The following is a 24,999-nucleotide window of genomic DNA, read 5'->3' as shown; positions in this document are numbered from 1 at the left end:
ATAATTCTAACCTGCCTTGATAGCTCACTAAAAATGAGTCTCTGCGTCAGTTATTGTTTTTGCTCATAGATTTTTTTGTTCCCCTCACCTTCCAGGCAGACAACAGGATTGTACCTCCGTGCCTCCATGTGGCATAGGAAATGCTTTGGCCCATGAAAAGTGAACACAACAGTGTATTCCACTGCTTCTGGTACAAATATTTGACTTTCTGCTTCTCCTCCCAGACTGTGGCAACCATGAGAACGTGAGTTACTATGGAGACGAAGGCTGGACAGCAGCCTTGTACAGTAACCCAGATCACAAAGCATTCTGAGTGAGTGAAGAGGTGATCTTGCTGCTTTAAGACACTGGGGATTGCTTTGTTGTTGTCGTCACAGCATAGCCTAACCTATCCTGACTATTACCATAAACCAATTGATTACTTCTTCTCTTGTCAGTGGGTGACTCAAGCCAGGGGTTTTGACAGATTCTGGCCAAAGGGAAGTGGGAGAAAGTTTGCTTGGAGACTTTAAGGAAGTGTTTCTTTGCTCTTAAAAAGAATCACATAGGAAGAGATCCTCTTTTAATTCACTGGACATTGCTCTTGCACCTGTAGTGCCTGGAACTGCGGTAGCATCTTGCAACTACGGTGGCACCAGCTGAGACAAAGCCAGGTTAATGAGACTGGCTGAACTGAATGCTGGAAAGACTTAATGATAGAAAGAACTATCCTTGAGAAGTGTCTGGGTGGCTCGGTCTTTTGAACATGAGGCTTTTGATTTTGGCCATGATCTCAGGGTCATGGGATCGAGCCTGCTTGATTCTCTCTCTTCCTCTTTCCCTCCTCTGCACTCTCTCTCTCTCTTTCTTTCTCTCCCTCTCTCTCTCTCTCCCTCTCAAAAAATAAGTAAATAAATAGATAAACAAATAAATAAAATAAAAAGAACTATTGTTGAGTTACTGAATTAGCCAGCCATAGAACCAAAACCAACTACCAACTAACCATTTCTCACTACATGAGATTTTATATACAGTATATGCAAATAAGATTATAATATACAATATGATAATTATGTATATTTTACATATATAATGATTATATATATATTTCTTATGGTAAAAACTCGAGGTTGGTTAGATTTGTTTTGTATACATACACACACTATATGTACACACACACACACACACACACACAATTTTATATATACTCTTCCACACACAAGTTTGAACTATGCAGGTCACCTTATATGCGAATTTTTTTTTTTGATAACTACAATGCAGTCCTGTAAATGTAATTTCCTTATGACTTTCTAAATAACATTTTCTTCTCTCTACCTTACTGCATTGTAAGAATATAGTGTGCATTGTAAGAATACACACAACATACCAAATGTAGGCTTCATGACTATTTATCAGTAGGGATTCCAGTCAACAGAAAGCCATCAGCAGTTAAGTTTTGGGAGACTCAAAAGTTATACATGGATTTTCAACTGTGCAGTGGGGGGTTGGCATCCCTCAACTCTTCCATTGTTCAAGGGCCAACTGTACATATTTTTCCTTTTGTGTAATCCCAAATGAAGAGTTTTGTTTTCTTTTCTTTTCACATGCAGCTGACGTCATCCTGACTCTTGCATATGCCCCCTGCTTGTAGGGGTCTTGAAGCCCCCACAGTGTGCCTAACACAGACCTCACATGGTAAACATGGGCATAGTAAATTGGAAAGTAGCTTACTTGGTTTCTGATTTTTGCCATTTGGGTGTTTCAGACCCAAATCCCAGCATATATTAGAACAAACTTGGCCTAACTATAACCTCAAGGCTGAATGGCTGCTTCTTTGAGGATGTGCATAGAAATCTATAAACATGAGACATTTATTGACTTCATATATTCATTTGGTGAAAATTAATTGTATCAAGTCAAGCACATTGCAAGGGCTACCATCAACTCTATGCTGGTTGCAAGACCCAATTTGCTCCTGACCCTAGAGGACAGGCAGATAGAAGTTCACATTCACTTGGTTTCTCTTCTTTGCCCTTGGGGGATTGGCTACATGGGTTTATCAGTGAATTAAGGGTTTACCGATACAAAGTCACTTGCTAAGTCTCCAAGGACAAAATTCCAAATAGACTGTGTGGCCAGATTCCTGACTTACTCTCCAGTAATGTGGCAATGTTGGATTGATTCTGGTTTATGGTATGTGTGAAGCTCTATCTATAAGGAATGAAATGACAGGTGCTTAATAATTGCTTGTTGTTTTGGAGGTGCATAATGCATGAAATGCCAGCAAAATATAAAAGGGTTTTCCTATTTTCTGCTCTCCTATGTATAAATTTCATACTACTGAATGCCATACTTTCAGAAAGAAAAGAAAAGTTTTATTTACTATTCATTCTCTGATTGCACTTAATTTTATTCTTTGTGTTGATACATGTGAATAAGATAAGTAATTTCGAGTGACAGTGTAATGTCCATCTTTCTAAACTTTGGAATGTCTATTTTTCAGCCAACCACATAACCAAGAACATGCATTTTAAATGCTAGCTGTTTTCTTCCCCAGAATAGCGAAGGGGAAAACTAAACTGTTTTCATCAGAAGTTTCATTCAAAAGCATGAAAAACTGCAAGTGACAGCTGTGCAGATTCAGTGGAGGTGACGTTTTTGAATTTCTTCAACTTGACAAGTAAACACCTTAAATCGGTAATGCTATATGCATAATACATGGCCTGTATTTTGACATCCATCATCAAATGCTGACTTGAGAAAATACGGGTTTGTACGTCAAGGAATAGCACCCATAAAACAGGGAGAAATGCAGGTCACACGGTATTAGGAAAACTGTATTTCATTACAGAACCTGCAACAAGCCAAAGCATCCTTTTATTTTATCTTATTTAAAGATTCCATTTTCAGCTGTGAAAAGACTCAACTCCTTTGCATGAAACCTTCATTTAGAAATGACATGCTTGCCTCATAGGCCTATTTCATTTTGCTTTCATATTCCATTTTCCCCTTCAGTCGTCAAGCCTGGTTCCATTAGCATCTGCAACTGACAAACTATGGTGAGTGTCCAAAGACATCTCTCCATTAAAAGTCCCTTCTCTCTCCTAGGCATGACCCCAAGAACAGAGTGCTTTTGTTGGCAAGGAAACTTCAGCAAAGATAATCCCTCTTTTTCCTTTGCTACTTTTGTAGCTACATATTGTTAAAAGCAAAAGGCAAAGACAAAAGAAAAAGATTTTTTTTCTCTCCTCCTATAGAGAGAGTTGTGTTAAAGATGAACAGAATTCATTAACATTGTTCTCTTAGATGTCCTAATATGGGGAAGAACCTGTAGTTTGAAATGGCAGGGCTGATCCAGATTCCCTAAGTGACCTTGGAGATGGTTAAGATTTTCTCTGGGTACATTGAAAAGTGGGACCAGTTGTTAAGAAAGACTAAGAAAAGCTTCTTAATTCCTTATAGCAACTGAAGAATTTCTTTGGAGCTTTCTTTTTTCAGAGCTAATCTCCCACTATTCTTAATTATTTAGGGGTATAAAAGTTCCCTCTCGAGTTCCAAGGCTCCTAAAATGGTGTTTACTACTCTCCGGATTCTTTTCCAGCATTTGTGTTCCTAATCATATGTGCCACTGTTGGGTTCAGGTGACAAAAATTGGCAGTGTCTGATGTTCTTTTCATGATACTGGTTATTCCAGGGGCTGATAGCACTCAGCCCCCACCAGGGAAGTTACCTTAAGTAGCTTATGGGATGTTTAGTTAAATGAGACAAGACCATTTCAGATAGGATGGCTTCAAGTTAAAGAATTGAACACAAATATTTGGGCCATTCCTAAGAAGTTCAAGGAGAAAAGGTAGAAGGGGACACAGAGGAGATCACCAAGGTTTCATTTTTTTATTAGTTTTTTTTTTTTTTTTGAGTATCTGCTGTATGCATGCATCTATGTGCAGCACCCAAGAGGCATCATGTGGTTATAGGGGGGGAAAAAGGCTATGGCTCAGACAAGATCTATACCATCGGGAATCGCTAGACTTCTAGATTTGGGTTGGGTTCCAGGGTAATGCAGAGGTGAGTGCATTAGAAAATGAGACTCAGTATCACTGTCTGTATAGAACTCAAAACAAAGGCAAGAGTTTTCTAGACCCAGACTGATTAAGGTAATTGGGAATGAAGAAGATAGCTTTAAATAGAACCCCAAGAAAAAAATTAGCCAACATTTATTGAGTACTTATTATGTACTGAATTCTGTTCGTATAATAACTTTAGTTCTCAGAACCATCCTATACAACTATTTGTAGATGAGAAAACTGCAACATGAAGTTAAGTAATCGGCCTCAGGGCACACACTTAGGAATTAGCAGATCTCATATTTGAACCCAGGCAAATTGGCCCCAGGTCCCCTCTAAACCACCATGTCACGGCTTTTATTATGTGTTAAAACTGCACTAGGGGCTTTTCATAGGCCACCTCATTTATTCCTCTGAACAACCTCATGAGTGTAGGCGCTGTTAATATCCCCATTTTGTAGATAAGGAAAGTAAGGTTCAGAACAGTTGAAGAACTTCCTCAGGTACAACCAGTTGGTAAATGGCAGATCTGGGATTTGAGTCTGACATCAGAGCCCATGGCTAACCATGTCCATGCTACCCTCCACCTGTATGGGATGTTTTCTCCTTCTCAGGGGCTGACCCAGGTAGGCAAGTTGGAGGCCTGAGCCAGTCTTACTTTTTTGTTTTTGTGGTTAAGTCATGGGGCTTGAACTCATGACTCTGAGATCAAGACCTGAGTTGGTATCAAGAGTTGAATGTTTAACCAACTGAGCCATGCAGGTGCCCTGAGCCAGTCCTCCTCTTTTGCTGTTTTCACTTTTAAACAATAGCAGATAACTACTGGGACCCATTGTAGTTATGCTTAACTTGCTTTGGTGCAATAGCATGCACAACTCAGTACATATAATAAATGCTTTATTACAGTACTTTTCCATGGGGGAAAACACAAAGTACTTTCTAAATCTTTCCTAGTTAAATCCCTAAGCCTTTCCAGGGAGAGAGATATGGAAATTCTTATCAGTCACCTCCCCCAGAATAGATGGAGAAATGAAGGTAAGTGCCTCTCCCACCCCCATAGATTTAACATAAAGGAATTGGTTCAAATGGTGGGCCAAATTATCTTTTATTGTGTGCATATAAATGATGGTTAGAAATCCATATGCTACGTTAAACTAGGGAAATAAATTAGGCCGAGTCATCTAGCTTTGCTGAGACAGGTATTCAATATGAAGTTGTAAAAGGAAAAGATCACCGTTAAAAATGATCTATAAAGACATGTTAAAATCAAGAGAAACATCTCATATTACATCATCTAGGAGATGAATTAAATTTCCTGTTAATGCCAGGAAAAAAAAATCCCAAAGTGAAATGTCACATGAAGTGAAGATCAATAAAAATATTTTGATAAGTAAATGCAACAATGCTATTTAACACATGATTGGCAACTGCTGAAACATAAATTATCCAAATTTCCCATTGCTGCTTATGGGAAAATTATGCAGATTAGAACTTGATTAGGCTTATATCATGAGACTCAATTTGGACTTTTAATCTATTAAGCTCCAATAAATGAGGCATCTGAATAGCTCCCCTGAGCAAGTACAGTAATAGCCACAGTAGTCATTTTGCAGTGTGTATTCCAACAAATTCTTCAGCAGCTGAAGTCAAGAAAATTCCATGTATAGAAGCACGACTGCTTTCTAACTTGTAGCGGGAACATACACACACAGAGGCTTGCTTTGGAAGACAGATTTTTGGAAAAGTCTATATGAACAACCCAGTCAAGGGAAAATCTCATTTTAACCTTGTAATATTTTTTCATAGTAGTTTTTGGGGCCTCCCACAAAGTTGCAGTTCCAGAGTCATGAAGGCCAGGCAGCTGACCTGTGTTGATTCAGTTAAAAATGATGATTTACCAAGGCAGCATCTTCTGACAATGTCCAAAAGGCACTCAAAACCAACCCTTTCTGCTTAGGATCCTGAGGCGCACTAGCTGGAGACACGGTGCTGGAGGCAAAGTTTGAGGTGCTATGGGGGTAAGGGCGGGGGCAGAAATGCTCCTGCCAAACTCAACCAAATAGTTTATGTGCTGGGAGTCCATAACTGCTCCCAAGCCAGAGCCTAAAAACAGAACTTAGAAACCATATAAATTGACAATTCTGAGAAACCTAAACCACATCTTTGGGTCTCCTTTGCCTCCTTGCCGATCACTCTATGTTAGAGACTCAAGGGCTTTGGAAATCCTCTAATCAATCTGTCCATTTCGCAGATGAAGAAACTGAGGCTCAGAGAAAAGAAGTTATTGTATCCAAGGTCATGGAACCAACTGGTGGCAGAAGCAGGACAGATGATTATATGCCCCCGTCCAAGTCCTTCTCCATGCAAGGAACATATTCCACAGTGTTTGGTGGAGAGAGGGGGAGGGCAACCCTGACACAACCCAGACAGTGTGACTTCACAAGGTCAGCAAGATGGGCCCCCGATATCCTAGGCACATGACTGCTTTAAGATGAGCGTGTCCCCTAAGGTGGGGCCAACCTATGTTCCCCCAGGCCCTGGTATAAAAAACTGTGGTTCTTTTGCTGTGACTGCAAAGCCAGAAGAAGGTAAGTATGGGGCTACAGGTGACCATTCAGCCCATCATGGGGCAAATGAGTCAAGACATGAAGAGAATTAAGACAGAGCTCTGACATCATTCAAGCTTGTGGGCTCACATGCATGAACCCACCAGAACCTCAGTTCCACGATTCCCTTTTTATTTACGTCTTTTTGAGTTGAACTTCTATCTCTTACAACCAAAATGCCCCAAACAGAAAATCCATTTGCTTGGTGAAATAGCTCATGCATGGTCTGATTTTGTATTAAAACAAATTACTGTATCTTCATTTAAGCTTTCCTTTTCACTTCCAGTAACCAGGCACAAGATCTGGGTCAGTGCAGCTTCCATTTCTTCTATTTACAGTATGTAACATTGATATTGGTGACAGTACTTTTTTCTAGAGACCATATTTGATGAATGCCTTGGGAAGTTGGATCCACCCATTGTATAATATACCTAATTTCTTTTAGAATTTGTGTTTTGGGTCTAAATCAAACCAAAGCAAACCAAACCAACCAACCAACCAACCAACCAACCAACCAACCAAAGTGCTCTATAGTTGTTTGCTCATTAAGTTTCATTAAAATTCATAAATCTTTCCTTAAAGTAAGCCTGAAGAGCTTACTGTTCCAATATCTATTTCTGGGAGGAAGGAAGGAAGGAAGGAAGGAAGGAAGGAAGGAAGGAAGGAAGGAAGGAAGGAAGGAAGGACTAAATTATTCACAACTCAAACACAACTAAGACCACAGATTTGAAAAGCAATCTAATATTCATCTGGTCTAATGTCTTCATTTGCCCCTGAGCTCATAGTGTAACTTCTCAATTGCTTTTTTATCCCCTCTGCATTCATCTCACAACTTAAAAATAAGACAACTTTGGCAATACAAATCAAATGACTTAAAATTGTATGTGCCCTTTGGCCTAAGCAATTTCACTTCTAAAAATATGTGTACAGCCATAATTTCCTTATGTTTAAGACTTGGTTATAATAGTCTTCATTTGTAGTTATTAAGTAACAATGTTAAATTGAAACAACAGGAATGTTCTGTTTCAGGAAACTGATTCTGTCAAGTATAATCCACTAAACATATGGCAGAAAAATATTTAATGACATGGAAAAATATTTGTGGAAAAACACAGGTTATATACTAATACATACAATCCCTTTTTGAGGGGGAAATATTTATATCTAGAGAAGCAAGACTGAAATCATAAGACCAATGCTAATATGTCCGAGTGGTAAAAATATAGGGAATGCGTGTTTTCTTCTTTTTGCTTATATGTACTTGCTAAATTTTCTGAAATGAATATATTTTATTTGTGCAATGAGAAAAATTGTCAAAGTTATAAATCAATGAAAGAAAAAAGCTTGAAAGCTTGAAACCTCATGTGATCATTATGAGTTGAGATATGGTGGATGGACACACCTTGTTGAGCTCTAACGATCCTAAATGTTATTTTGAGATCGCACTTGATTGGGAAGTTGGTGGAACTAAGGTTCTAGGATGGAAGTAAAGGTTACACATTAAAAGGTAAGTCTTTAGGGCACCTGGATGGCTCAGTCCATTGAGTATCCGACTCTCTAGGTTTCAACTCAGGTTATGATTTCAGGGTTATGGGATTGAGCCTTGTGTGGGGCTCCACGCTTAGCAGGGAGTCTGCTTGAATTCTCCCTACCTCTCCTTCTGCCCTGCCCCTCCCAACTCTCTCTCTCTCTCTAAAACAAACAAACAAACAAACAAATAAAACACCAAAGTGAGTCTTCGAGGTTCCCAGGTCTCTGCTACATCAACCTCCAATCACTTTGTAAGAGCCACTCAAGCTCAGAGAAAAGGATGCCAAATGCTCACGGCTATAAAGAGCACTGGGCACGTGGTGGAGAGAGGAGAAATCAGAGCTGGTTTCCAACACAGAGGAGTGGCACCTGCTGCTTCTCATCCCAAGGCTCCCCTACTTCAGAAATGTGGTTTCCTCTCTTCCCTCCAAATCCACATCCTACCCCTCCTTCATCTCCTCCAGGAAGCCTGCTTTGACTAACTTCTCTCCTCCATTCAGTTACTTCACAAAGATATCTTTTTCTGTACTTTTTCCTTGTCCTTATTATTTTAAACTCAACAAATAAATTACTACTAATTACATACTAATCACTACAGTCTAATGTTTAAATGTTTTCTCAGGGTATTAATGTTTCCTTTCTTGGTATTCATACTTGTTAGGTTCTTCATGTCTTTCTTTTTTTTTTAAGATTTTATTTATTTATTCATGAGAGACACGGAGAGAGAAGCAGAGACATAGACAGAGGGAGAAGCAGGCTCCATGCAAGAGCCTAATATGGGACTCAGTCCTGGGTCTCACCCTGGGCTAAAGGCGACGCTAGACCGTTGAGCCACCGGGGCTGCCCTAGGTTCTTCATTTCAATATAGCATAGACTATGTCAGCCTTTTCTATTATTATTATTATTATTATTATTATTATTATTATTATCATTAATTCCAAATTCCCGTTCTGGATCCTCCTTCTTTGCTGCCACTACAAGAGGTCAAAGGCTGTTTTGTCCCTAATATGGGGTCTCTTCTTTCATGCTGGATCACATTTCCAGTAAACTAGAGGCATGCTAGCTACGCCAGGGGAAAGGTAGACATATACATTGCAAGACAGTGAGATGCAGTGGATACTAATAAAACACACAGAAACCTCCCCTGTGCTGCCAAGACTATATAGCATTTTGTTTCCATTACATCAATTTTTTTCTCCCCCTTTTGTGAGCATTAATCAAAGAAATGCAAAGAGCTCATTAAAGTGATAGATTGACTGAAAACGTAACCACCTTTACATTATAAACAGTTTCTTTATGTTCTCAGTGCTATGGGCTTTGTTTTTCAGCATTTGTCATGTAGTTCAAATGTCCTTTTACTTTTAAAACACCAAATGCCAAATGGGCCCCAGTTGTTTGGTTTAATATGAACCAATGGCCAGCGTAGCAAAAACCAGAGCTATGAAATCCCAAGCAAACTAAAACATCCATATCTTAAGGGCACAGAAAATTAAGTAGCTGTAAGAGATGGATTTGCCAAGTGATCCAAGGCATTGCCATACAATTCAGGAAACGCAGAATCCCATCCCCGACAACTTTCAACCAGCTGTCTCTGAAAGTTTCTCGAGACAGGATGCCTGGCCTGAGACAGCAGCCCAGTTTCCAAACATTTGATAGTCCTTTAACAGAAAGCCCCGTAAATTCTTTCTTTTAAGTTTTAAAGGCTTTCCTGCATACATGTTTATCCTGGCAGATGAACATATAACTGGGATCAGATATTCCTCATGCCCACAAATCTTCACTAAGGAAGAGGCAGGTTGGTGCTAAGTTAATTTTGAAAAGTCATTTACACTATAATCAATATCCCTTGACCACAACCTGAAATGAACCATAACGCTGTGGTTAAAAATTCGAATTCTGGAGCTAGACTGCCTGAGTTTGAGTGCTGCCTTGTTCAGTTTCTACTTTTGTGATTCGGGGAAAAGTTTCTTAAATTCTGTGTCTCAGTCTACATGTGTAAAATGGGAGAGTAATATGCCATGGAGAGTAGATAAGTTAAAAAATACAGGTAAACTGCTTACAACAGTGCCAGGAACAGAGTAAGCACTTCATACAAGTCCTAACCTATTTGATGATGATAGTGATGGTGATGGTGATGTCAATAATAGACTGAACGGATAATCAAAAGATATGGGTGTTAAGCCCGGGTCAACCCTTAACTCCCTATTAGAACTTCGAAGGACACAATGTCTCACCCAAACTCGGTTTTCTATACGTTTGAGGCAGATAAGGCAATGCCCAGTCCTTCCTAGTTCTCCAAAACCTATCATCCTAATTCTGAGGCATTATATATGAAAATGGAACCCTGATAACTCTGGGTTTAATCACTTGCTATTCAGAAATGACCACAGAATCATGCACGGGGTTGTTTTTTTAAGAAAGTGGAAGACATGAGCCCTTTCTTCCAGAATCCTAGCACATAGTCTATATCAACAGACACATCAATATATGGATACTAGAGGCACACACTAAATGCACTGTATCATGCCAACCATGTAGCTTGCACATCATAACTCTAAGCATGACATACTGTCTTTCAGGAGTAACCCATAAGGCATGATCCTCCTTTAGGAGCTTTGGATCCACTCTACTCAGTAACAGTCAATCCAGGTTCATCTCTTACTCTGACTATAGTTACGGCAACCCTTTGGTCCTCAGTTTCTTCATCTGGAAAATGGGATGACTCTAAGGTCCCTTTCAGCTCTGAAGTTTATGTCTCTTTCATGACCCCAAATTTTAATAGTAACCGTGTACACAATACACTAGTAAGGAGAATCAAGAGGATCTCTTTTCAGAGGCCCTAGTCCAGATCCTGCCTTCCAATTGTATTTTATATCTTTGCCCAGAGAATGAAATTGCAGTCCTCAAACCAATGAGAAGGATGTACTTTCTCCAAAGTTGCTATAATGGCCAAAAAGGCCATAAATAACCATTTATTAAACAAACAGTATGGGCTAAAGGAAGAGAAACCGCCAGAATTAGGCCCCTGGGGCCTGCAGGCATGGTACATAACAGTGGGACTCTCTCATAATCCCAGCAATATGTTACCAGTTGTTCCATTTTCTTGAAGTTATCTTCATAATCAAGATGCTATCCCAGCCATTGTGGGCTTTAGAACTATTTTTAATTTTAATTTAAAGAGCAATTAAAGAAAGACAATGGATACTCGGGATAATAAAGTAAGTGATTAGCAGCATGCAAATGACAAAGGCTTAATGATAATATGGTTCTAGTCTCCAAAGGGCTTGTCAAGAGAAAGCCCTTTCTACGTGTGGTTGTTCAGCTAATGTGTCTCAACCCACAATTACAACATTGCTGACACCATTAACCAGTGAAACAACATCACTTCGCGAAATCCTTGTTGTCTCATTAAAATGGAAAGGGTCAGGTAATTTCCCAGCGTTGTATGTCTAGTTTTGTTGTTGGTAATTAGCAAACATTACCCAGCATGGACTCCCACTGGGAACTGGAGAAACTTGGTGAAATATTAAAGAGGAAAGTCTTTATATTTCACTAGAAAATTGAAAAGAGATGCAGTAATATTGTCCCTGTCACTCCCTTGCATTTAGGAAAAGTAAGGAGCAAGCTGGAACTCTTTAACTTAGGGAGAAAGGATCCGAAAGCACTAGGAAGTCACTGTCCAAATCAATACCCTGAATCAGGCTGTAGACTGGCCGACAGGGCATACAAGAGGCAGTGGGGTGGGGGGACAGGCAAATTGCAAACTACATCTTTACTGCGCTTGCTTAGGTTTTTTGAATTAATCTCCTTGAAATAGAAGAAAGGGGCTATAAAAAGTTTTCTCTTTGAAAGGCTTTGTAATTTAAATAAGCTCCAGAACTGTTTACTCGAAAAGTTATTAATATATATTTTTAAATGTAGAGATTGAGGAACTATCTCCCAGTGCCCTGACTTCCTGCCTTTCTGCTTCTTAATGAAAGCCTCTATAGACATTGGACCCGAGACCCCGCCCGAAAATGCTGGCCAACACTTGGTGTGTGTTGTCAGGAAGCAGAATGGTATCTTATTCTTTAAATGGAACTTTTGGAACATAAAACACATTCCAATAAATGTGAACAGAAAATTATGAATTCATTAAACTACTTTGGTATCTTGCGCTATATATAATATTTATATTCCGACTACTGTAAAATATGCTTTAATATCTTTAGGCAACTATAAGGACTTAAATATTTATAAAATGGCTAAAGATAAAGTATGGCCCTTTTATTCCTACATACAGATGATGTAAGGCATGCAATCAAAGACAATAACACTCTCTGCCCATTTGTCATCTTAAAGGAGCCGATCAGTGCGCCATCCCTCGTGTGCCATCTACATAAGAGTTGTTGCCGACATAGGCAACTCCAGAGGAGTTTGCGTCTTAAAAACTACCTAGAGTGCTATACTTCACAGAAAACAGGGCTTTCTGAAAATGGAGACAAAACAATAAATTTGCAGGCAAAACAGCTCCAAGAGGGGCTTCAAAATACTGCTGTATTTATCTCTGGGACATCTGGGAACAGGAAGCATTTTGATTTAATATTTCATAACATAGAGGCAATTGCTTCCTTGCATGGTATATAATTAATGCTCATAAAAAGAGGGTTTTTTAAAAATCTACAGTATCCTAAATGCAAATAAACAAACAAACAAACAACACACCTGGACTTCCTTTCATGATGTGGAACAGCCTCATATAATTCAATAAAAAGAAAGCCACCATGAATTTATAATTACCTGGGGTCGTATTAAAAGTAGGTTTATAAATTAAGTGTGAAACTTCAATCATGACATTCCCGTTATTTACTGTCCTTCTTTGTCCTTGTACCCAGGGTTTGACTGGTTTTCAAAATTCCTCCATTTCCTACACTGCTGATTAGGCATTCCGAGAACTACCTGCACCCACCTGCCTTGACCTTTCCTGTGCAATCCCGTGGTTGGGAACCACCTGGAAGTGCATGAGTCAAAGTTAATTTCTCATAGAATTTGCATTTTTATAGTGTGCATTACATGTCTTGCAAACTTCCCCACAAGCACCCTTGGGAGGCTGCTGCCAGTTCCCGTGGAGAGGTAAGCTTACTGAATCAGCAGCCCCAGAGGAGAGTCATAGAAGGTTACCTTGAGTAAAGAAGAGGCTAGGTCTGTGCTTCTCAACTCAGGCTGCACCGTGGAATCTCTGTTGCCAGAGTCTGGTTTAATTGCTTGGAGATGTGGCTTGGGTGAGGTTTAAAAGTCCCCAGGTTGATTGCAATGTGTTCAGCTAAGGTGGAAAGCCCATGGGCTAGGGCAAACTTGTTGAACCTGTATGCAAATATTTCTGCATACAACTAGAGGGAGCTAAGGGGAGGGGCTAAGAGAACATCCATCATTTTATTAGGTACTTAAAGGGATCCAAGATCCCTTCCCTAATTAAAAACTGGAAGTTCCCCAGGTCTCCTGGTTTAGGGCCATAAAAAATTATTATTATTATTATTATTATTATTATTATTATTATTATTATAAGAAGGAGAAGAAGAAGAAGAAGAAGAAGAAGAAGAAGAAGAAGAAGAAGAAGAAGAAGAAGAAGAAGAAGACGGCCAAGGTGGGAAGAGAGGTGTCACCTATCATTTAGCTGGAGCAGCATGGGCCCTTCTCTGCCAGTAGCAACCCAGGATAGTTTCAATGAGCTGTCTGAGGCCTAGCCTCTCTGCTTTTCAGAGAAGCCCCCCTGTGTGGTGCCACACTTGCCTGCCTATGGAGGGACCATTTTAGTGGGCACTGTCAATCAGCAGGTTTTCCTCACCAACTCTGTAGACTTCTGTCAATCTACTATATCCAGTTTTCCCCCCTCCAAAAGATGTTTTGGTTGCCACTATTATTTGTTTTCTATGCATGTCTACTGACAAGCAGAATCAGCCTCCTGGCTGCTTGGTACACATGGATAACCCTATCTTGCTATTTGTTATTTTGGGGGACTGAATGAAAGAAAATAGTAAAACTATCCCAAACCAATAAAAACAAAATAGCTAACATTGCTTGATCTCTAACTACATCCCAGTTACTAAGTGCTTTACGTCAACTCATTCAGGGCTGACGTGTGGTTGTGAAGGTCCTCTAAGTAGGCACCATTCATACCATGGACATGGTATATTTTCATATTTATTATAATATTCTTTTCAAAGCAGATAGTAGACAAGTGTATTGTTCAAACACAATCATATTTTGAACACTTTTCAACAGATGAAAGTAACGTGTCTTGGAAAGGAGTGACTTTCTCTGACACATGTAAAGATACTAGATGGAATACAGAAAACCCTATGTCCTATTGACTTCTCAGAGCAATCTGATAAGCCAGGTGCAATTTGTATTTTCAGAGAAAACTGAGGTACAGAGAGGTTAAGTAGTTTGCCCAGGCCTCGTAGGTGGCAGGTCTCACATTCAAATCCAAGCTCCCCGCTACACACCAGCATTAAACTTGACAGCAAATCCTGTTTCTACAGCTGTTGATGTTTTACAAAACTCCTCTACAGCCATCATCTATTTAGATCCACACATGATCCCTCAGGGTACTTAGGTGGGGCCACTGGAACAGACCTTACTTTATAGATGAAGAAATGAAATCATAGAGTGTTCATCCAAAGTCAAATAACACATTGACAGCCACAAGGAGGATTTAGAATCTGGTTCCTGACCCTACATGATTGTGTCATCACTCTGACAGCCCCATACGTGATGCACCATCATAAATTAGAGCGACAAAACCCATCTGCTGAATTCTTGCTGCCCAGGTGTTTGGGTGCCACTGGCTAGTCTGCTGTAAGGGAAATGTCCATATCCACATGGCCAAGAAAGCTCTCAGAAACCATTCTAAGCTCCCTGGAGCAGAAAGCAGAGATGGCTTCTGCCCTTTATTGAACTTTGGAGGTCTCAATCCCACAGCCTCCTCAGGCAAGAGCACCTGCAATGAGCCCAGTGAAAGGCTGAGGACCAAGAGCTATTAGCGAAGGTGAAAGGACTGGGGTAATTTACTAAAGAATGTCCGGATGAGTCTGACAAGTTCAATGTCCTGGATCTTTGTAGCCTTTGCCTGGTGCCCAACAGTCAAATGAATGGAGAGTGACTAGAGCCTGGAAGGAAAGGATATGGTATTTAACAAAGTATCCAGCTGCTTTATCTCATTCGAGGGCAAACGAAGTCAGCACAGACTACAAACAACAGATATTGGGATTAGATCTTGCATTTGCTCACTCCACAAACTTCTATAAGCTTCCACCAGGTGTGAGGTGCTGTATATATTAAATATATTAATATATATATGAATATATATTATATGTTTATATATTATTTATTCATATATATGAATATGAATATATTCCTGATAGTTGGTGGGAGTGGGGAAATCAGTGAGATGATAGACCAGGCCGTTGTTTCGAGAGCCTATCCAGGTCAACAATGATCTCACCTATAATTCTTTCCTCTGAGACCTTTAAGGTCCCTCTGTTCTATCATCAGGAGACACATAGCCATGTGCCCCTCTGTTACACTACACTTGGCTCTTCCTGCTTACAAGCCTTCTCTCACTCAGCCTCAGCCTCTTCACCTGCCTACAACCCCTTTACTTATCGATAAGCACTCCTAGATTCAAATTCAACTCCACTTACTCTACAGCCCCTGCCCCCAACACCACAGCCCAAAGCAGTCTCAGCCTTCTCATGACACACTGTGTGGGGACATCCATGTGGCTCTTATATCTGGTAGAAACTCTTTACTGGAGCTATGCAACAAGAGGCTCAATGACTCCTACACTGCTTTCCTAGAATTTGGGGGATGACTTCCATCAGAACATTCCATGAAGTGTAATTCAAATATGTAAGGACCACTCATACTATTAAATATTCTATAAATCCAGAAATGAATCACTTATAAATCAGTTGGTTTCTCTGCAGGGCACTTTTTAAGAAAAGAAATAAAGGTTGGAAGACTTTGTATGAGTTTTTGGTTATAAATAGATGGATAAAGACAGAAATCCATTGGATGATTGGTTAGGCTCGTTTGCTGGCTCTCGGCTCACATGTTAATCTTCACAACATGTGGATTAAACTCATGCCTCAGAAAATTACAAATGAGTTTTGTCACACCATGCATTTTGCAAGGTACTCTGGAATGTTCCAGACCCTGTGTTGTTAAGTGTGTGTGTTCAAGTTGTGCCATATAATTTATTTTATATGTCTATGTCATTTCTGCCTGTGGATCCCATTAGCTCCAAGACAGCATGACCGTGGAAAGAGTGGGAACACGAACCTCAGCCATGGGGTATAAACCAAAGTAATGTTCAGGAAAAGAACACTTGATTGACTCATCCTTATCCAAAATCTCATCAGGAGCCTTAGAGAGCCCATAAGATGACAAGACTTCTTTTACTTTTCTTTGATTATAGAACCATACTTTGCTCCCAAAGGACAATTTATCTGGACCATTTTCCGAGGAAAATACACCACCTGAAATCCTAGGCTTTGGGGGCTCGAGTGGTCTGTTTATTCTCACCTACTGCTTTTTATGGAAACTTCCACTTGGAGAGTGGGATGGATCAATAAAACCTGGAAATATTTTGTAAGTGTCTGGACAACAGAGAGTGATACCAGAGTCCCAAACTTTCCAACCTCATACTGACAGCTCCAAAAATCAAATCTATACTAACAGGGAAAAAAGCTCCAACAAATTAAGCTGCTCACAGAGGCAGGCAAAGCAGAGCTCTTCATACGTCTCTCAACTCTACTCCTGTTTGTCTAGATCTTGTAGCAAGGAAGACTGGAACCAAGAGAATCCCAGTGTCTCTGACTGTTGGGGCAAGGAGGGCCAGAGACCTACAAAATGGGGATTCGTAGACCAAGAACATTAAAAAAAAAAAAAAAAAAACCCAAAACAAAAAACTTTAGTCCCTGGGTGCAAGAAGTTGAGCATACCCGGGGATGCTTCCAGGACTCTTAAAAGCAGATGTACAGATTCAGGCCTATTCTTGAAAGAATAATACTTGTCTCTTTTATGGAGCTGACTGATATGGTGAAGAAAGCACAGGCTTTGGAATCAACTCCATGTGCTCTTGACAAGCTATGAGACTTTGGGCAGGTTGCTGAATTTTCCTGAGCCTTAGTTTTCTCATCTGTAAAATGGAGATAAATGACCTCTGTCCTAAACAGTCATTGGGAAGATTAAATGAGATATTGCATATGAAAGTGCCTGGTGCATGACTCACCTGAAAAAAAGCTTACAATTCTTAAAAAGAAGCATGAACACCACATGCAAGTTTTAAGGAGGAAAGCCTGATGTGAGGACAAGGGGCTGGGCCCAACACCAGCACCACCCCACATCTGTTTTCTGTCTCTGACTCTAAGATTTCCTTTCACTGCCATTGTCCCAAGCTGGGCACAGCCCAAGTGGGGAACTGAATCTGCTCTGCATGCAGTTGGAAGGAAAAGGTGATTTTTGGGGGGTGGGTGGGGTCCGTTTTTATTAAGATCCTCATTGATGGAAGGCCAAAATACCTGCACAGGTTCAGCAAGGAGCTCAGGCTTTCCAGCCTCTTGCTACAATTATTCCTGGGTCTGTGTCTCCTTGTTCTCATCGCTGGGAATCTAATATCAGAATAGTGAAGGGCCGTCTTAAGGGGATCCTTCATGTGGTAAAATATGCTGTGTAGGAAAAATTCTCCCAAGTTGAAGTCATTTAGAAAGCAGCCGCACATGCTACTGTGCCGACATACATGTGCACCCCTGTACTGAGATTAGTCTTGTCATGTCTGCCGAGGAGGTGCACCAGGGCCAGCCCCTCTCCGTACGGGAGACCTGCTCCAGCCCTAAGCCAGATTTTCTTTATTGGTTAGTAAGCTCTTTTAATGAAATGTACTACTCTTATTATAGAGGACTCAAAATAAGATCTAAATCACAAACCAATAAAAGAAAATTATTGGGCTGGGTATCTAAAGTTACTACCTGGAGGCTACTCCAGCGTGGTATTTATAAATCTCTAAACAGTTAAGTATAATTGTCTTTCTGGTTTGGGGGACTGAAGCCAACAGCAGTTTCAGTTACAACTGAAGAAAAATATTTTAGCACAGAGCTTTGTTCATTTGGTGGGTAGAGAGAAATGGCTTCTCCGCCACCACCCTTTCAGAATTAAGGGAGAATATTGTGGCAATGAGCATTGTGTGGGAGCAGCTGAAAAAAAAAAGTGCTTCTCTGGTTTCAGGGAGGATGTGTGTGAGGATATGTGTATATAGGTACGTTTGTGGGGTGGGGGGCTGGAGGGTGGCCTGGGTGTGCAGTGGGGAGGCTGGGAGGGAGGACACAAAGGGGTAACACTGGGAAGGAGAGATGTTGAGGGTGACATGGGAGTTTCTGTTAAATTAACAGAAAAGCCAGATGTGCAGCTGCTCACCCACTGCCTCCTGGAGACAGTGTCATTCTGGAAGGACGTGAAAGCTTCCACTAAAAGACCCGGTTATAACCCCAATCCCACCAAACATCATAGCGCTCCCTCTGGAGTAAGAATGTAGATCATCGAAAACACAGATCCCTGTGTAATAAAAGTAAGGAAAATACCAGACACCCTCAGTTATAAGGGACCAGAACTCATCTGACCCAATGTCCCTCTCATCACAAAGACCATGTCAGTAACTTTCCCTTGGCATATGGACACGTGGTAACAGAATGCTCACTACATTTTCAGGCAGCCCATTCTGTTCTGGAAATGTCTTCCTTATGTGGGGCTAAAATCTGGTTCTCTTTAATCGTTAGCCATCGGTCCTGGTTTTTCCAATGGAGCAGAAGACTAAAAGGCCCTTTCAGTCCACTACCCCCTGTTCTCTTAACTGCTTGGCAAGTGACAGCTTGTCCCAGCATTTTCCCATTCTGACCATCCCCGTTGGTGGCAGCCTTGAGTTTGTTAGTTCTTCCTCTCAAACCTTTGTAGCTCCTAACATGCTTCCTCTCAGACCGACCAGGATGAAACAACCACTACTCAAAATAAATTACACTTCTATCAACAAGGTTTCGGCTGCCTGTCTTCACAGATGACTTGAAACCTAACGCCCAGGGGTCTTCATTACATTCCATCCTGTAGGTTTGGTCCCGAAGTGCCAGGTTGGGAAGGTCCTTTCGAATTCTGACTTCCGCTATCCAATAATTTTGAGGTCCTAATCCACAGCCTCCCCCAAAGATAAAAGAGAAGTCACATTTTCTTCTTTTGGGACAGTAAAAGAAATCTCAGACTTTAGGAGATGCCCTATGCCCCCAATTAATGCTGTCTCTCCAAGGACCATGGCCATTCCTCCAAAGAAAAATGTCATCCCCTACTTGAGGCTCTTAACCTTTGTTGAAATGCAGACAACAGAGAGCATCTGTTCATGTGTGGGTATCAGTTAGTGTCACTGTGGCTGAGGGTCACAGGGGGCTGGAGGAACCGTGGTGTGTGTGTGTGTGTGTGTGTGTGTGTGTGTGTGTGCACCCACATGGAGGTGTGCTGGTATGCACACACATAGATGCTTGCGTACCTACTGGTGTGTTTGTGTAAGCCATTGTATAATTTTTTTTTAACTTGGTGGCTATAAAGAGGCCTAGGATATAGAAAAATAAACATAGAGCTGTGAAAAGCAGCCAGGGGACATTCACTCTGGGTTTGTGACATATGTTCCTCTGTCCCTTGGGAAATGGGGAGCCCAGCTTAGCTTGTGGTTTCTCTGCTTCTGGCAACATTTCCCTCTGCCCTTTCTAGGGTGCTCTTCATCTTTCTGCCTTTCACCTCTTTTTCCTCAGACCTCTCCTGGAGGCTCTACTCCACTCATAGGGCACAAGCAGGGGGGCGGACTTAGCTGTGACCCTCTCCCGGATGTAGGACTTCATCTCCACCCATCTGCCTTTCACGGCCACTGGGGTTTTCTGCCAAATGAGAAATGAGCTCTGGCAAGAACCCACCACTACCAACACCACTTTCTCCCATAGCCAGGCCCCCCATGCCAAGGCCTCTTCCCATGAAACATCTCTGAGAAGGAAGGTCACACTCACATAATGTGTTGTACGTCTACTACGTCTCCAGTTCAAGGCTCCTGGTCTCCCGGATAACCACAGTTCCTACCCAGACCCCTGCATCCTCTTCTTCTCTGCTCTAAACAATCAATCACTCTGAAGCTCAGGTCCGATCCCATCACTCTCTTACACTGAAACCTGCTGTAGCTCCCCAGTGCCTGCTGAATTGTTTATAGCTTTATAGCTCAAAATTTTAAAAAAATCCCTCAATGCCTAATGTAAATTTCTGCCTCAGGTCTCCCAGATGCCTTACACATACCCTGTATTCCAGCCAAATTGTACTCATCACTGTCTCTTAAACACATCTCCGGGTACCCCTGCCCCCTTACTTCTATTCTTTTCTCTGACTGCATCAGCTCTATTTGTTTCCACCTGCTGAAATCCTATGCATTTTTCAAAGTGTCTCTCAAACCCACTCTCTCTTCCTGTCCCATGTTGGCCTCCATAGATAGTAATTCTTTCCTGGTGATGGACCGGCATTTGGAAGCAGAGCTACACATCTGCATAGGAGGTTGCGAGGACGGGGAATGTGGTTCATGCACCCCTGTCTCCCCAGCAATGCCTGCCAGGCACAGTCTGGGCACACAACAGGTGGTTAATAAGAGTTTGTGGAATTATATTGATACCTTCAGAACAGGTGGCATGAATCTGAGTTGTGTGGAGCATATGACAGGAAAGGAAACAACCACAGAGGAACCTGAACACCAACATCCAAATTTAACCCCAAAGTTGAAATACACATGTTCCACCTTCTTAAAGGAACCCAAGCTCTTGAGGGGAGCACATGGCTGGCTCTGGGGGGTGAGCGATGTTGCTGTTTAGTGGCAGCGTGGTCCTGAATCTATGCATGGCTCTTTCTCAAAAGCCGTGGTCAGGAAGAAGGCCTGTCCACTGGGCAATATCCTTCACTTATCATCGTGACAGAGACAGAGAGAAGACGGCAAATGCATCGTGACAGAGACAGAGATAAGACGGCAAATGCAGCCAGTTGGCAGAAACCAGAGCCTGGTCTCCAGCACATCCCCTACCCCCTTTCTCTCCATGTAAGCCTCTTTACTCTGGGGAAGCTAATGACAAGAGAAAATAAGAAAGAAAGAAGGCAGACCAACAAACTGAGCCAACAGCATTGTCCTAAAGATGTAAAATAATTTAAAGTTTGGGATCTCTGAGAGACCAGGAGGCCCCAGTTTAACTATTATCTGACTCCTCAAAGCTTGGTTTTCTCTTCTTTCCGATTGAAATGGTAACCTCCTTACCACATACACCTCCTCTGAGGATCAGCTTGGGCAGTGGTTCCTAGCCCCGGCCACACATGGCAGCATCTGGTAGTTTATAAAACTCCTAATGTCCAGGTTGTACCCCAGACCAATTAAACCACAGCTGCTGAGCTGTGACTCAGCAATATTTTTTAGAAGTTTCTCAGATGAACACAGTGTGCAGCCAAGGGTGAAAACCAGTGATCTAAGAAATGCATATCATCTCATTTGGCAAAATGCCTACTGCAGGATGGTGGCAAATGTTCATGAACATCAGCATTATTATTACAGCTCTTGTTGGTGCTGGTGCTACTGGTGGTGCTCTCCAGAGTCAGAAGATTTGGACTCAGAATCCTCATGCAAATGAACTGTTTTCAACATAATACCACCAAGCTCTGCTCTGGCTCTGCAAGAAATACTTTGTTCTCTGAGCTCATCACATCTTCCTTTCTCAGATCAAACCTCCCACACCCAGCTCTCCCACACCTTTGCTTCACATCTTGTTCTTTGACCTCATGAGGATTTATTTCCTGCTTTGTATGGCTTCTCAGTCTCTAAGCCCCAACACCAGTTTGCCTTGTCCATCTACCACCTTAGACCTGGTGCCCACTCATTATAATATTCTCTCAACAGCTCCACAGGATCCTTAACCAACTCTAATCTCCAACCCAAACTAAAGCCATTTTGTACATTTTCTGCTGTTTTTGTCCAGAACTGCAGAGAAAAATCACAGAGCTGTGTTGACCAGCATCATGGCATCTTTGTAATTCCAACCACAGCTGGCCCTTACTGATGCTCACTCATGCTCTCATCTCACTCCAGTCATCTCCCCTACATGTATACCATAATGTCTGCTCTGAACCTTTATCACCATTAATTCCCCATCCCAGCTGTCCCAGCTCCTTAGATCATCAAGGAAAACCAACCTGGCTGCTTTATGAAGGAAGTAGAACCATCAGATTGAGCTTCCTCTGGCTTCATGAACTTCCCCAGCTAGCCTTCCATCCCAGAGGGACGAGAGTCATTCCTTCTCCTTTTCAAGGCCATATCATCTTCTCCTGCTTGTCTCTGTTCTCCTCTCTATCATTTAACAACTCTCTCATAAAGCTTCAAACCTGACCTCTCAGTGGGGTTTCATCTCAGTCTACTGTACCCAATAAATATGGTATCTTTCTTGGCATTCTAAAAACACAAAGGAAATCTTTTCTTTGACAAGATCCTCTGAAATATTCTCTTTCTCTCCCTATCAGCACTTGAAGGAGTAATATATGGATTCAAATTCTCACCTCCCATTAGTGCTTTATACCCCTGAATGCCAGCTTCTACTGGCAATAAGTTACTCAACTGTTCTTGCCAAGTTAATTAACAACTTCCTGAGGGTCAAATGCACCATTGCCATTTTTAGGACCTAATCTATTTGACTTTTTTGTAGTATCTGACAGTGCTAATCAACGCTTCCTTTCACATCAGTTCAGCCCAACAAATTCTTGTGGCATGTCACCTCTATGTCAGATCCTGTGCTAAAGGCACTGGGGACACCAAGATGAGCAAAAGGAGAGTCCTTGCCTCTCAAAGAGCTCATAGTCTGTTCAAAGAAACACAGGTATCAACAAATAGTTGGAATACAGTCTAAATTGCTACTTAGAATTTATTCAACTCTCTTCCCCTTTACCTTTGACAGCGTCCACTCCTACTTCTTTCGGTTTTTGCCCTTGGCCCCTTTTGCTGGATTCTCTTCCTCCATTTGTCCCTTCAGTGTTGACATTTTTGAGGTTCCAGGTTTGGCCCTTTTCTCTTAGCTCTGCCTTTTCACCCTAGGAAATAACCACACTCAAGGCCTATATGCTGTCCATCACCAATGATTTCCAAGTCTGTAATTTCAAAGCTAACTTTATCCCTAAAGCTAGCTGTATGTTTGTATGTCTTTGTATGTCCTACTTTCAACTCAAATGGACCAGGACCAAATTCTTTACCATTGGCCACAAGCCTATTTCTCCTCCCAAGTCCTTGGCTTATTTCATCACTTTTATATCCACCCAGTAGCCATTACCAACTCCTCATCCTTGCTCATTCAAACCTCCTTCCCATCCAACTGGCCTTCAATGGGCCATCTTTTCTGTTCCAAATCCACCTCAATTTCTGCCTTGCCCTTGTGACTAACACCACTATAGCTGTCCTGTCAGTCCTCATACATCCCGTGAAGTCTACTGCAGCTGTCTCCACACATAGCTTATGTTGCCATCTCCTTCTGCATCTAATCCATGCTCACATCCTTCCCTGTTATCTTTTTAAAAGATGGATTTAATTATCATCTTCCTGTCAACACAGCACTTAACAAGGAAACATGCCTAAGCTCTAGACCTGCCCTGTCCAATATGGTAGCCACTAGCCACATGCCTGTATTTATAATTTAGATTTAGTAAACTAAATAGAAGGGGGAAAAAAGTAGTACCTTAGTCACACCAGCCACATTTCAAGTGCTCAATAGCCACATTCAACTCATCCACATACATCACCTCTTCTTGGAAGCTTTCTCAACTCCTCAAAACATATAAAATGAGGAGCCTTCTGTGCTTTTGTATTTCTAGCCTTGTCCTTGTCTCCTTGCACTGTAACTGTTTATGGGGGTACCTCCTCCATTCACCTGAACCCCTCAAGGATAGTGAGTGTCTGAATCCAAGTCACCTTTGTGTTCTGGGCTTTTAGAGTGCCCAATGTATAGTGGGCACTCGTTTATTCTTCTTTCTTTCCCTGAATAGTTATCCTCAGTAGAAGGCTAACCAGGAAGAAACTATAAAATGCTCATTTCATAATGTGATACAAAAGCACAAAGGGAAACTCAATCACATGCTCCCTCTTTTCAGGTACTGACTCAAGTGGCTCTCTGAGAATGGACCCTTTCTTCCTCTGCACACCCTCCCTTTCAAGATCACACTCAGTTCTTGTCTTTTAGAACCACAGGGAAACAGTCTGGCAAGAGCCACTGTTGTACCAGTTGATTTAAATTGAAATGTTTTCCCCAGATAAATGCGTGCTAAATAATACACCAGCTCTCCAGCCAAAGGGAAGTGACAGGCGCTCTGTAAATAAAGGCACTTAGTTGCTGGTAAAGAGCTGTAAAGTGGTTCTGAGCTGATGTTTGCTGACCAGCAAGAAGCAGCTTCACCTGCTTTATATAATTGTCACTGCAGTCTTGCCTGCTGTATATTAAAACTGCATCTCATAGACCCAAGTGTCACATTGGATATACCATCCACAATAGGGTATGCCACCTTTCTCTGTAATTGTTTTTGACAACCAGGCATCACATCTCAGATCTTTCAGAAAGTGTCTGGTCCAGAATCCCTAGGCTGGGTCAGTTCTGACACCATGTGGGCTAGAACAGTGACACCAAAGGCACTGTGAAGAGAGAAGAGGGGAAAGGGGGTTTTGTTGGTCTCAGAGACCAAGTAATGCACAGCAG

General features: G+C 41.5%; 1 protein-coding gene across 1 annotated transcript in view; it reads right to left on the bottom strand.

Annotated features, from left to right (window-relative positions):
- KCNMA1 (potassium calcium-activated channel subfamily M alpha 1) overlaps window positions 1-24,999 on the bottom strand; it is a 709,595-nt gene that overhangs the window by 38,463 nt on the left and 646,133 nt on the right.

This window comes from Nyctereutes procyonoides, unplaced genomic scaffold, assembly GCF_905146905.1.
Source record: "Nyctereutes procyonoides isolate TBG_1078 unplaced genomic scaffold, NYPRO_anot_genome, whole genome shotgun sequence".
NCBI lineage: Eukaryota > Metazoa > Chordata > Mammalia > Carnivora > Canidae > Nyctereutes > Nyctereutes procyonoides.
The sequence above is the reverse complement of the archived record's forward strand: the minus strand, read 5'-3'. Positions and strand labels throughout refer to the sequence as shown.